This window comes from Salmo salar, chromosome 19 (genome assembly GCF_965601325.2).
Source record: "Salmo salar chromosome 19, fSalSal1, whole genome shotgun sequence".
Taxonomy (NCBI): domain Eukaryota; kingdom Metazoa; phylum Chordata; class Actinopteri; order Salmoniformes; family Salmonidae; genus Salmo; species Salmo salar.
This window is the reverse complement of record NC_138309.1, coordinates 51,449,000-51,462,003: the sequence shown is the minus strand read 5'-3', so window position 1 is coordinate 51,462,003 and position 13,004 is coordinate 51,449,000. Positions and strand designations below refer to the sequence as shown.

Sequence of the window (13,004 nt, the reverse complement as noted above, 5' to 3'; positions counted from 1 at the left end):
GGATAACCTTATGAATAAACCTAACCTTAAATTAAGACCAAAAAGTACATTATTGTTTTCATACATTTTTATAATATCGCCAATTTATACTTTGTGGCTGTGCTATCTATTGGAAACCACTTTCTAGGCGTGAGTAATTTTGACAGTATTGCAACACAAGATTATCAACCGTTTAATCGAGAATAATATGCCTACCGAAGATGCCTGCATTATTGGTAAGTAAGCGAAAGGTAAAACCATGAATCGATTTAATTTAAAGCTGCAAAATCGTACTTTTTGTACGACTGACCAAATTTACATAAAAATGTTTTATAGATCTGTCATTCTCATTGAAAGCAAGCCTAGGAAGCTGTAGATCTGTTTTATGTACGTTATTTCTATGCTTCCCGTTCTTAAATTTCGTTTTTGCGTCTTTTACTTTTGCATCTTTTACAGCTGAAAACACAATATTTTTGGTGACAGAGTGGACTACCTGTGATAATTACACCTGTGTGTAAACGGAAGACAGAGGCGACAAACGTGTTGTCACTGAAAAAATACTGTAGGCTGCAACTTTGTTAAAATTGGTTAGATCAGTGTACAGTAAGTGTGTATTTTCCATTTGTGAAATTATTTTGATGTGATATAAAAGTAGAGGGATCTATGTTTCTAGAACCGTAATTGAGAATCGATTCACGTTTAGATGGAGTATTTGGCAGTTTTGTCTTCAGAGCCAATTTGCCCTTTAAACATAACATGTAAGGTCCTTGGACTAAGGAGTAATACTGGGCTATATTAGCCCATCACTGTGCACAAAGCAATTTCTTTCATCTTATGATTATGTCATTTTGAAACACTTATATGGAGTCCTCAAACATCATCACTTGTTTTCTTTCCAGTGCTCTGATGTCTCATCATGTAAATAAGACTCAATAACAAATCACACTGTAGTGGGAATTGGGCCTTATCTGCTTTAAAATCACGTAATCATAATTGTGCCTTATCTTGTAAACATGGTTGGGTGTATGAGCAAGTTAATTACATTTGAAGATGTCCACTCAATTATCATACCTTTGGGCACAATTACAGTGATTTCGTAAAGTATTTAGACCCCTTGACTTTTTCCACATTTTGTTACGTTACAGCCGTATTCTAAAATGTATTATTATCATTATTTAACTCAGCAATCTCCACACAATACCCCATAATGATAAAAAAAACAGAAATACCTTATTTACATAAGTATTCAGATCCTTTGCTATGAGACTCGAAATTGAGCTCGGGTGCATCCTGTTTCCATGAATCATCCTTGAGATGTTTCTACAACTTAATTGGAGTCCACCTGTGGTAAATTCAATTGATTGGACATAATTTGGAAAGGCACACACCTGTCTATATAAGGTCCGACAGTTGACAGTGCATGTCAGAGCAAAAACAAAGCCATGAGGTCAAAAGAATTGTCCATAGAGCTATGAGACAGGATTATGTCGAGGCACAGATCTGGGGAAGGGTAACTTCTGCAGCATTTGAAGGTCCCCAAGAACACAGTGGCCTCCATCATTATTAAATTGAAGTATTTTGGAACCACCAAGACTCTTCCTAGAGCTGGCTGCCCGGCCAAACAGCAATTGGGGGAGAAGGGCCTTGTTCAGGGAGGTGACCAAGAACCCGATGGTCACTCTGACAGAGCTCTAGAGTTCGTCTGTGGTGATGGGAGAACCTTCCAGAAGGACAACCATCTCTGCAGCACTCCACCAATCAGGCCTTTATGGTACAGTGGCCAGACGGAAGCCACTCCTCAATAAAAAGCACATGACAGCCCACTTGGAGTTTGCCAAAGGGCACCTAAAGACTCTCAGACCATGAGAAACACAAGTCTCTGGTCTGATGAAACCAAGATTGAACTCTTTGGCCTGAATGCCAAGTGTCACATCTGGAGGAAACCTGGCACCATCCCTACGGTAAAGCATGGTGGTAGCAGCATCATGCTGTGGGGATGTTTTTCAGAGACTAGGAGACTAGTCAGGATCGAGTGAAAGATGAACGGGGCAAAGTACAGATAGATTCTTAATGAAAACCTGCTCCAGAGCACTCAGGACCTCAGACTGGGGCGAAGGTTCACTTTCCAACAGAACAATGACCCTAATCACACAGTCAAGACAACACAGGAGTGGCTTCAGGATAAGTCTCTGAATGTCCTTGAGTGGCCCAGCCAGAGCCCGAACTTGAACCCAATCGAACATCTCTAGAGAGACCTGAAAATAGCTGTGCAGCAACGCTCCCCATCCAACCTGACAGAGCTTGAGAGGATCTCCTGAGAAGAATAAGGAGAAACTCCCCAAATACAGGTGTGCCAAGCTTGTAGTGTCATACTCAAGAAGACTCGAGGCTGTAATTGTTGCCAAAGGTGCTTCAACAAAGTACTGAGTAAATGGTCTGAATACTTATGTAAATTTCATATTTTCATTTCTTTGTCCTTTTTTTTTTTCTTTGTAATGTTGGGGTATTGTGATGTCCTTATGGGGTATTGTGATGTCCTTATGGGGTATTGTGATGTCCTTATGGGGTATTGTGATGTCCTTATGGGGTATTGTGATGTCCTTATGGGGTATTGTGATGTCCTTATGGGGTATTGTGATGTCCTTATGGGGTATTGTGATGTCCTTATGGGGTATTGTGATGTCCTTATGGGGTATTGTGATGTCCTTATGGGGTATTGTGATGTCCTTATGGGGTATTGTGTGAAGATTGATGAGGGGAAAAAACTATTATATACCGTACCAGTCAAAAGTTGTGATATTTCAGTTTAAAAAAATATATATATTTACAAACATTTCTAAAAACCTGTTTTTTCTTTGTCATTATGGGGTATTGTGTGTAGACTGATGAGGGGAAAAAAACTATTTAATTAATTTTAGAATCAGGCTGTAACGTAACAAAATGTGTAAAAAGTCAAGGGGTCGAAATACTTTCCGAATGCACTGTATACTGTTTAAAGGACCACCCATAATGCATTTTGTTATTATTATTTTAAAATTATTTTACCTTTATTTAACTAGGCAAGTCAGTAAAGAATTTGTTCTTATTTACAATAACGGCCTACTCCGGCCAAACCCTAACCTGGACGAATCTGGGCCAATTGTGCGCCGCCCTATGGGACTCCCAATCATGGCCAGTTGTGATACAGCCTGGAATCGAACCAGGGTCTGTAGTGACTGAGATGCAGTGCCTTATACGGCTGTGCCACTTGGGAGCACCATGTAATATGAATTTAATATAATCACAACATTTAGATTATGTAAGGATTTAAATCAAGTAGTCTAAACAATCCCATCCGGGAACAACACCAAATGTACTGAACAAAAATATAAACGCAACATGCAACAATTCAAAGATTTTACTGAGTTACAGAATTTAAGAGAAATAAACTTTTTGTGCGTATGGAACATTTCTGGCAACTTTTATTTCATCTCATGAAACATGGGACCAACACTTTACATGTTGCGTTTGATATTTTTGTTCACTATAGATTCCCCCAAAACATGAATATAACATGTAAAGAGCAATGGGATGTCTGGTCCACCAGATGGCAGAGGAGACCTGGGCCCATATCCACGTAGCATCTCAGAAAAAGTCCTAGGAATCCTGAGAAAAACTGGTAAAAGACAACAACAAAAAACTCCCAGCTCATAGGTTTTAGAATTATGTTAATTAAGACACTACTCAGACAAACTCTGAGCCAGGAGTAAAATCAATTAATGAAAGTTTCTCAGCTGGTAATCACGACAGTTTGAGGTACCGCAAAGGAAAGACCGTTAAGCTGCTCATGGACATTGTTGCAAATGATGGGAAATAACCATTCGCAATGAGGCATAGCCAGCTATGAACACTACAGCAGGCAACCACGGTCAATGTGACTCTACATCAAATGTTGCAATGGTAAGACGATTGATATAATGTTGCCTGACAGGTTCACTTTTCTTAATTATCTCATAATATGTTGGCGCGCATAACTTTTTTTTTAACCAGTTCTGATGGTTGTTAAAAGCAGAATTTTGACAAAATTACCGTTATCAACACACAGTCGGCATCAAGTCACTTGCCGATAATGTTTCAAACGACGTTGCATACAGTGTTTGAAAGGTCTATCTTTTTCATCAAACACAATCAAAGTTAACAAAAGCCCAAGATGTCTAAATTTGCCCAATTTATAGGCAATCCCAATTTAGGCCTATTTTTTTAACAATGTGATATTGCTCTCCAAAGGGATAACTTGAAATAACATAGGTAATTAAATAATCGAAAGAAAAACATGTAATTAGCCTATTTGTTATAAGTATTTAGGAATATCATGTGAAAAAGGCCTCGTGGTATCATTGTCAAGGTCACAAGAGATACTGTGATTTATTTATGGATTAATGATATAGAAATATCAGAACATTATTTCAACAACTCCAAAGCAATTGCATGTGGCTCAGGAACCATTGAATCACTGCATTTTTCTGTTATCAAGGTACCTGCTGGTAACTCTTTAAAGGGTTAGGACAGCTCATGAGGATATTATCCAGATACCTGCTGGTAACTCTATAAAGGGTTAGGACAGCTCATGAGGATATTATCCAGATACCTGCTGGTAACTCTATAAAGGGTTAGGACAGCTCATGAGGATATTATCCAGATACCTGCTGGTAACTCTATAAAGGGTTAGGACAGCTCATGAGGATATTATCCAGATACCTGCTGGTAACTCTATAAAGGGTTAGGACAGCTCATGAGGATATTATCCAGATACCTGCTGGTAACTCTTTAAATGGTTAGGACAGCTCATGAGGATATTATCCAGATACCTGCTGGTAACTCTATAAAGGGTTAGGACAGCTCATGAGGATATTATCCAGATACCTGCTGGTAACTCTATAAAGGGTTAGGACAGCTCATGAGGATATTATCCAGATACCTGCTGGTAACTCTATAAAGGGTTAGGACAGCTCATGAGGATATTATCCAGATACCTGCTGGTAACTCTATAAAGGGTTAGGACAGCTCATGAGGATATTATCCAGATACCTGCTGGTAACTCTATAAAGGGTTAGGACAGCTCATGAGGATATTATCCAGATACCTGCTGGTAACTCTATAAAGGGTTAGGACAGCTCATGAGGATATTATCCAGATACCTGCTGGTAACTCTATAAAGGGTTAGGACAGCTCATGAGGATATTATCCAGATACCTGCTGGTAACTCTATAAAGGGTTAGGACAGCTCATGAGGATATTATCCAGATACCTGCTGGTAACTCTATAAAGGGTTAGGACAGCTCATGAGGATATTATCCAGATACCTGCCGGTAACTCTATAAAGGGTTAGGACAGCTCATGAGGATATTATCCAGATACCTGCCGGTAACTCTATAAAGGGTTAGGACAGCTCATGAGGATATTATCCAGATACCTGCCGGTAACTCTTTAAAGGGTTAGGACAGCTCATGAGGATATTATCCAGATACCTGCTGGTAACTCTTTAAAGGGTTAGGACAGCTCATGAGGATATTATCCAGATACCTGCTGGTAACTCTATAAAGGGTTAGGACAGCTCATGAGGATATTATCCAGATACCTGCTGGTAACTCTATAAAGGGTTAGGACAGCTCATGAGGATATTATCCAGATACCTGCTGGTAACTCTATAAAGGGTTAGGACAGCTCATGAGGATATTAGCCAGATACCTGCTGGTAACTCTATAAAGGGTTAGGACAGCTCATGAGGATATTATCCAGATACCTGCTGGTAACTCTATAAAGGGTTAGGACAGCTCATGAGGATATTATCCAGATACCTGCTGGTAACTCTATAAATGGTTAGGACAGCTCATGAGGATATTATCCAGATACCTGCTGGTAACTCTATAAAGGGTTAGGACAGCTCATGAGGATATTATCCAGATACCTGCTGGTAACTCTTTAAATGGTTAGGACAGCTCATGAGGATATTATCAAGATACCTGCTGGTAACTCTTTAAATGGTTAGGACAGCTCATGAGGATATTATCCAGATACCTGCTGGTAACTCTATAAAGGGTTAGGACAGCTCATGAGGATATTATCCAGATACCTGCTGGTAACTCTTTAAAGGGTTAGGACAGCTCATGAGGATATTATCCAGATACCTGCTGGTAACTCTATAAAGGGTTAGGACAGCTCATGAGGATATTATCCAGATACCTGCTGGTAACTCTATAAAGGGTTAGGACAGCTCATGAGGATATTATCCAGATACCTGCTGGTAACTCTATAAAGGGTTAGGACAGCTCATGAGGATATTATCCAGATACCTGCTGGTAACTCTATAAAGGGTTAGGACAGCTCATGAGGATATTATCCAGATACCTGCTGGTAACTCTATAAAGGGTTAGGACAGCTCATGAGGATATTATCCAGATACCTGCTGGTAACTCTATAAAGGGTTAGGACAGCTCATGAGGATATTATCCAGATACCTGCTGGTAACTCTATAAAGGGTTAGGACAGCTCATGAGGATATTATCCAGATACCTGCTGGTAACTCTATAAAGGGTTAGGACAGCTCATGAGGATATTATCCAGATACCTGCTGGTAACTCTATAAAGGGTTAGGACAGCTCATGAGGATATTATCCAGATACCTGCTGGTAACTCTATAAAGGGTTAGGACAGCTCATGAGGATATTATCCAGATACCTGCTGGTAACTCTATAAAGGGTTAGGACAGCTCATGAGGATATTATCCAGATACCTGCTGGTAACTCTATAAAGGGTTAGGACAGCTCATGAGGATATTATCCAGATACCTGCTGGTAACTCTATAAAGGGTTAGGACAGCTCATGAGGATATTATCCAGATACCTGCTGGTAACTCTATAAAGGGTTAGGACAGCTCATGAGGATATTATCCAGATACCTGCTGGTAACTCTATAAAGGGTTAGGACAGCTCATGAGGATATTATCCAGATACCTGCTGGTAACTCTATAAAGGGTTAGGACAGCTCATGAGGATATTATCCAGATACCTGCTGGTAACTCTATAAAGGGTTAGGACAGCTCATGAGGATATTATCCAGATACCTGCTGGTAACTCTATAAAGGGTTAGGACAGCTCATGAGGATATTATCCAGATACCTGCTGGTAACTCTTTAAATGGTTAGGACAGCTCATGAGGATATTATCCAGATACCTGCTGGTAACTCTTTAAATGGTTAGGACAGCTCATGAGGATATTATCCAGATACCTGCTGGTAACTCTATAAAGGGTTAGGACAGCTCATGAGGATATTATCCAGATACCTGCTGGTAACTCTTTAAAGGGTTAGGACAGCTCATGAGGATATTATCCAGATACCTGCTGGTAACTCTATAAAGGGTTAGGACAGCTCATGAGGATATTATCCAGATACCTGCTGGTAACTCTTTAAAGGGTTAGGACAGCTCATGAGGATATTATCCAGATACCTGCTGGTAACTCTATAAAGGGTTAGGACAGCTCATGAGGATATTATCCAGATACCTGCTGGTAACTCTATAAAGGGTTAGGACAGCTCATGAGGATATTATCCAGATACCTGCTGGTAACTCTATAAAGGGTTAGGACAGCTCATGAGGATATTATCCAGATACCTGCTGGTAACTCTATAAAGGGTTAGGACAGCTCATGAGGATATTATCCAGATACCTGCTGGTAACTCTATAAAGGGTTAGGACAGCTCATGAGGATATTATCCAGATACCTGCTGGTAACTCTATAAAGGGTTAGGACAGCTCATGAGGATATTATCCAGATACCTGCTGGTAACTCTATAAAGGGTTAGGACAGCTCATGAGGATATTATCCAGATACCTGCTGGTAACTCTATAAAGGGTTAGGACAGCTCATGAGGATATTATCCAGATACCTGCTGGTAACTCTATAAAGGGTTAGGACAGCTCATGAGGATATTATCCAGATACCTGCTGGTAACTCTATAAAGGGTTAGGACAGCTCATGAGGATATTATCAAGATACCTGCTGGTAACTCTTTAAATGGTTAGGACAGCTCATGAGGATATTATCCAGATACCTGCTGGTAACTCTATAAAGGGTTAGGACAGCTCATGAGGATATTATCCAGATACCTGCTGGTAACTCTATAAAGGGTTAGGACAGCTCATGAGGATATTATCCAGATACCTGCTGGTAACTCTATAAAGGGTTAGGACAGCTCATGAGGATATTATCCAGATACCTGCTGGTAACTCTATAAAGGGTTAGGACAGCTCATGAGGATATTATCCAGATACCTGCTGGTAACTCTTTAAAGGGTTAGGACAGCTCATGAGGATATTATCCAGATACCTGCTGGTAACTCTATAAAGGGTTAGGACAGCTCATGAGGATATTATCCAGATACCTGCTGGTAACTCTATAAAGGGTTAGGACAGCTCATGAGGATATTATCCAGATACCTGCTGGTAACTCTATAAAGGGTTAGGACAGCTCATGAGGATATTATCCAGATACCTGCTGGTAACTCTATAAAGGGTTAGGACAGCTCATGAGGATATTATCCAGATACCTGCTGGTAACTCTATAAAGGGTTAGGACAGCTCATGAGGATATTATCCAGATACCTGCTGGTAACTCTATAAAGGGTTAGGACAGCTCATGAGGATATTATCCAGATACCTGCTGGTAACTCTATAAAGGGTTAGGACAGCTCATGAGGATATTATCCAGATACCTGCTGGTAACTCTATAAAGGGTTAGGACAGCTCATGAGGATATTATCCAGATACCTGCTGGTAACTCTATAAAGGGTTAGGACAGCTCATGAGGATATTATCCAGATACCTGCTGGTAACTCTATAAAGGGTTAGGACAGCTCATGAGGATATTATCCAGATACCTGCTGGTAACTCTATAAAGGGTTAGGACAGCTCATGAGGATATTATCCAGATACCTGCTGGTAACTCTATAAATGGTTAGGACAGCTCATGAGGATATTATCCAGATACCTGCTGGTAACTCTTTAAAGGGTTAGGACAGCTCATGAGGATATTATCCAGATACCTGCTGGTAACTCTTTAAAGGGTTAGGACAGCTCATGAGGATATTATCCAGATACCTGCTGGTAACTCTTTAAAGGGTTAGGACAGCTCATGAGGATATTATCTAGATACCTGCTGGTAACTCTATAAAGGGTTAGGACAGCTCATGAGGATATTATCCAGATACCTGCTGGTAACTCTATAAAGGGTTAGGACAGCTCATGAGGATATTATCCAGATACCTGCTTGTAACTCTATAAAGGGTTAGGACAGCTCATGAGGATATTATCCAGATACCTGCTGGTAACTCTATAAAGGGTTAGGACAGCTCATGAGGATATTATCCAGATACCTGCTGGTAACTCTATAAATTGTTAGGACAGCTCATGAGGATATTATCCAGATACCTGCTGGTAACTCTATAAAGGGTTAGGACAGCTCATGAGGATATTATCCAGATACCTGCTGGTAACTCTTTAAATGGTTAGGACAGCTCATGAGGATATTATCAAGATACCTGCTGGTAACTCTTTAAATGGTTAGGACAGCTCATGAGGATATTATCCAGATACCTGCTGGTAACTCTATAAAGGGTTAGGACAGCTCATGAGGATATTATCCAGATACCTGCTGGTAACTCTTTAAAGGGTTAGGACAGCTCATGAGGATATTATCCAGATACCTGTTGGTAACTCTATAAAGGGTTAGGACAGCTCATGAGGATATTATCCAGATACCTGCTGGTAACTCTTTAAATGGTTAGGACAGCTCATGAGGATATTATCCAGATACCTGCTGGTAACTCTATAAAGGGTTAGGACAGCTCATGAGGATATTATCCAGATACCTGCTGGTAACTCTATAAAGGGTTAGGACAGCTCATGAGGATATTATCCAGATACCTGCTGGTAACTCTATAAAGGGTTAGGACAGCTCATGAGGATATTATCCAGATACCTGCTGGTAACTCTATAAAGGGTTAGGACAGCTCATGAGGATATTATCCAGATACCTGCTGGTAACTCTATAAAGGGTTAGGACAGCTCATGAGGATATTATCCAGATACCTGCTGGTAACTCTATAAAGGGTTAGGACAGCTCATGAGGATATTATCCAGATACCTGCTGGTAACTCTATAAAGGGTTAGGACAGCTCATGAGGATATTATCCAGATACCTGCTGGTAACTCTATAAAGGGTTAGGACAGCTCATGAGGATATTATCCAGATACCTGCTGGTAACTCTATAAAGGGTTAGGACAGCTCATGAGGATATTATCCAGATACCTGCTGGTAACTCTATAAAGGGTTAGGACAGCTCATGAGGATATTATCAAGATACCTGCTGGTAACTCTTTAAATGGTTAGGACAGCTCATGAGGATATTATCCAGATACCTGCTGGTAACTCTATAAAGGGTTAGGACAGCTCATGAGGATATTATCCAGATACCTGCTGGTAACTCTATAAAGGGTTAGGACAGCTCATGAGGATATTATCCAGATACCTGCTGGTAACTCTATAAAGGGTTAGGACAGCTCATGAGGATATTATCCAGATACCTGCTGGTAACTCTATAAAGGGTTAGGACAGCTCATGAGGATATTATCCAGATACCTGCTGGTAACTCTTTAAATGGTTAGGACAGCTCATGAGGATATTATCCAGATACCTGCTGGTAACTCTATAAAGGGTTAGGACAGCTCATGAGGATATTATCCAGATACCTGCTGGTAACTCTATAAAGGGTTAGGACAGCTCATGAGGATATTATCCAGATACCTGCTGGTAACTCTATAAAGGGTTAGGACAGCTCATGAGGATATTATCCAGATACCTGCTGGTAACTCTATAAAGGGTTAGGACAGCTCATGAGGATATTATCCAGATACCTGCTGGTAACTCTATAAAGGGTTAGGACAGCTCATGAGGATATTATCCAGATACCTGCTGGTAACTCTATAAAGGGTTAGGACAGCTCATGAGGATATTATCCAGATACCTGCTGGTAACTCTATAAAGGGTTAGGACAGCTCATGAGGATATTATCCAGATACCTGCTGGTAACTCTATAAAGGGTTAGGACAGCTCATGAGGATATTATCCAGATACCTGCTGGTAACTCTATAAAGGGTTAGGACAGCTCATGAGGATATTATCCAGATACCTGCTGGTAACTCTATAAAGGGTTAGGACAGCTCATGAGGATATTATCCAGATACCTGCTGGTAACTCTTTAAAGGGTTAGGACAGCTCATGAGGATATTATCCAGATACCTGCTGGTAACTCTATAAAGGGTTAGGACAGCTCATGAGGATATTATCCAGATACCTGCTGGTAACTCTATAAAGGGTTAGGACAGCTCATGAGGATATTATCCAGATACCTGCTGGTAACTCTATAAATGGTTAGGACAGCTCATGAGGATATTATCCAGATACCTGCTGGTAACTCTATAAAGGGTTAGGACAGCTCATGAGGATATTATCCAGATACCTGCTGGTAACTCTATAAAGGGTTAGGACAGCTCATGAGGATATTATCAAGATACCTGCTGGTAACTCTTTAAATGGTTAGGACAGCTCATGAGGATATTATCCAGATACCTGCTGGTAACTCTATAAAGGGTTAGGACAGCTCATGAGGATATTATCCAGATACCTGCTGGTAACTCTATAAAGGGTTAGGACAGCTCATGAGGATATTATCCAGATACCTGCTGGTAACTCTATAAAGGGTTAGGACAGCTCATGAGGATATTATCCAGATACCTGCTGGTAACTCTATAAAGGGTTAGGACAGCTCATGAGGTCTCCTAAATATCTGTCCACTATGACTAAAGAGGCTTCATGCGTAGCTTTTATTTTTACCCTTAAGAGTAGGAGTGAAACGTCTCGATTCACAGTACTTATGACCAATTTTCTACTCTGAGACGCATTGTGGATACAGGCCCTGGGCAATCTGTATCAATATGGAAAAAGTGCTGCATCAATCTCCCAGCCACCCATCTCTTTCTTCCTCTACTTTTCTCCCTATTCTCTCTCCCGTTTCCCCCCCTTCTCTCCTCTCTCTTCCCCTCCCTCGTGTTCATCGTTTTGTGTCAACGGTGCAATTTGAATGAAGGTATGTGAAGGTTATGTGTGTGTGTGTGTGTGTGTTTTTCATCACAATTATGTGTGCCTGTCATCCTGCTCTTTTAGATCAAAGGACCACAGTTACCTAGCAACCTGGCGATGGGACGAGAAAGAGTAACATAGATAAGAGAAAGATGGAGAGAGGAGGAGGGACTCAGAGGTAGGCAACGAGACTATCACAATGGTGTCTGGAAGAGAAGAAGGCTGTGAGTGTCACTGGTTACCACAGCCACAAAGTCATAAACCCCGCCTATTTCCAAATATGGATAGCTGCAGGCCAATATGGTGATCGGAGTGTGGGTGAGTGGCTGTGTCGAAAGGAGTGGGTGTATGCAAGCGAATCAGCTAATTGGGCAGATTTGTTGGCCCTCAGGACCTCTTTGCGTGGCTGATTGGGCTGCACGACGACCAGTGCACTGGAGTTGAATGGACATGCGTGGTGACCTGATCGTGATGCCCAGTAGGAAGCTTCCTATTGGGTATCATAGTCGTGTCACCAGCGGTAATCAAACGCGGCCAACTTTTTTCCTTCCCATGATTTTATTTCAAATAGGATAGCGGTCTACACAAGAAATAACTACTATTGATAAGCATTTACATGTCACCTTTATACATGCCCCTACAGTCTACTCAATAGGGAGGGCAGGAATGGCAACAGCACGAGGACACAGTGGCCGTAGCTCCTGCTTGACAAGCACTACTGTCCAGCAACGGCATGGGAAGTAGCTACCTTGTGTCAGGGTGACAGTCACAGTAAGCACGCGCATACGACGCATGAAGAAACAGTACACGCATCATCAGTACTTTAAATAAAAAAATAAAACATGTTA

General features: G+C 40.9%; 1 protein-coding gene across 1 annotated transcript in view; it reads left to right on the top strand.

The window, feature by feature from the left end:
* The first annotated feature begins 4 nt into the window (after window positions 1-4).
* Window positions 5-13,004, top strand: part of LOC106578942 (neurexin-1a) — a 179,636-nt gene continuing 166,636 nt past the window's right edge. Inside the window, exons 1-2 of the mRNA XM_082965773.1 lie at window positions 5-215; window positions 12,241-12,334. The gene's annotated coding sequence lies outside the window, so the exon portion shown is untranslated. The remainder of the gene's footprint in view (window positions 216-12,240; window positions 12,335-13,004) is intronic.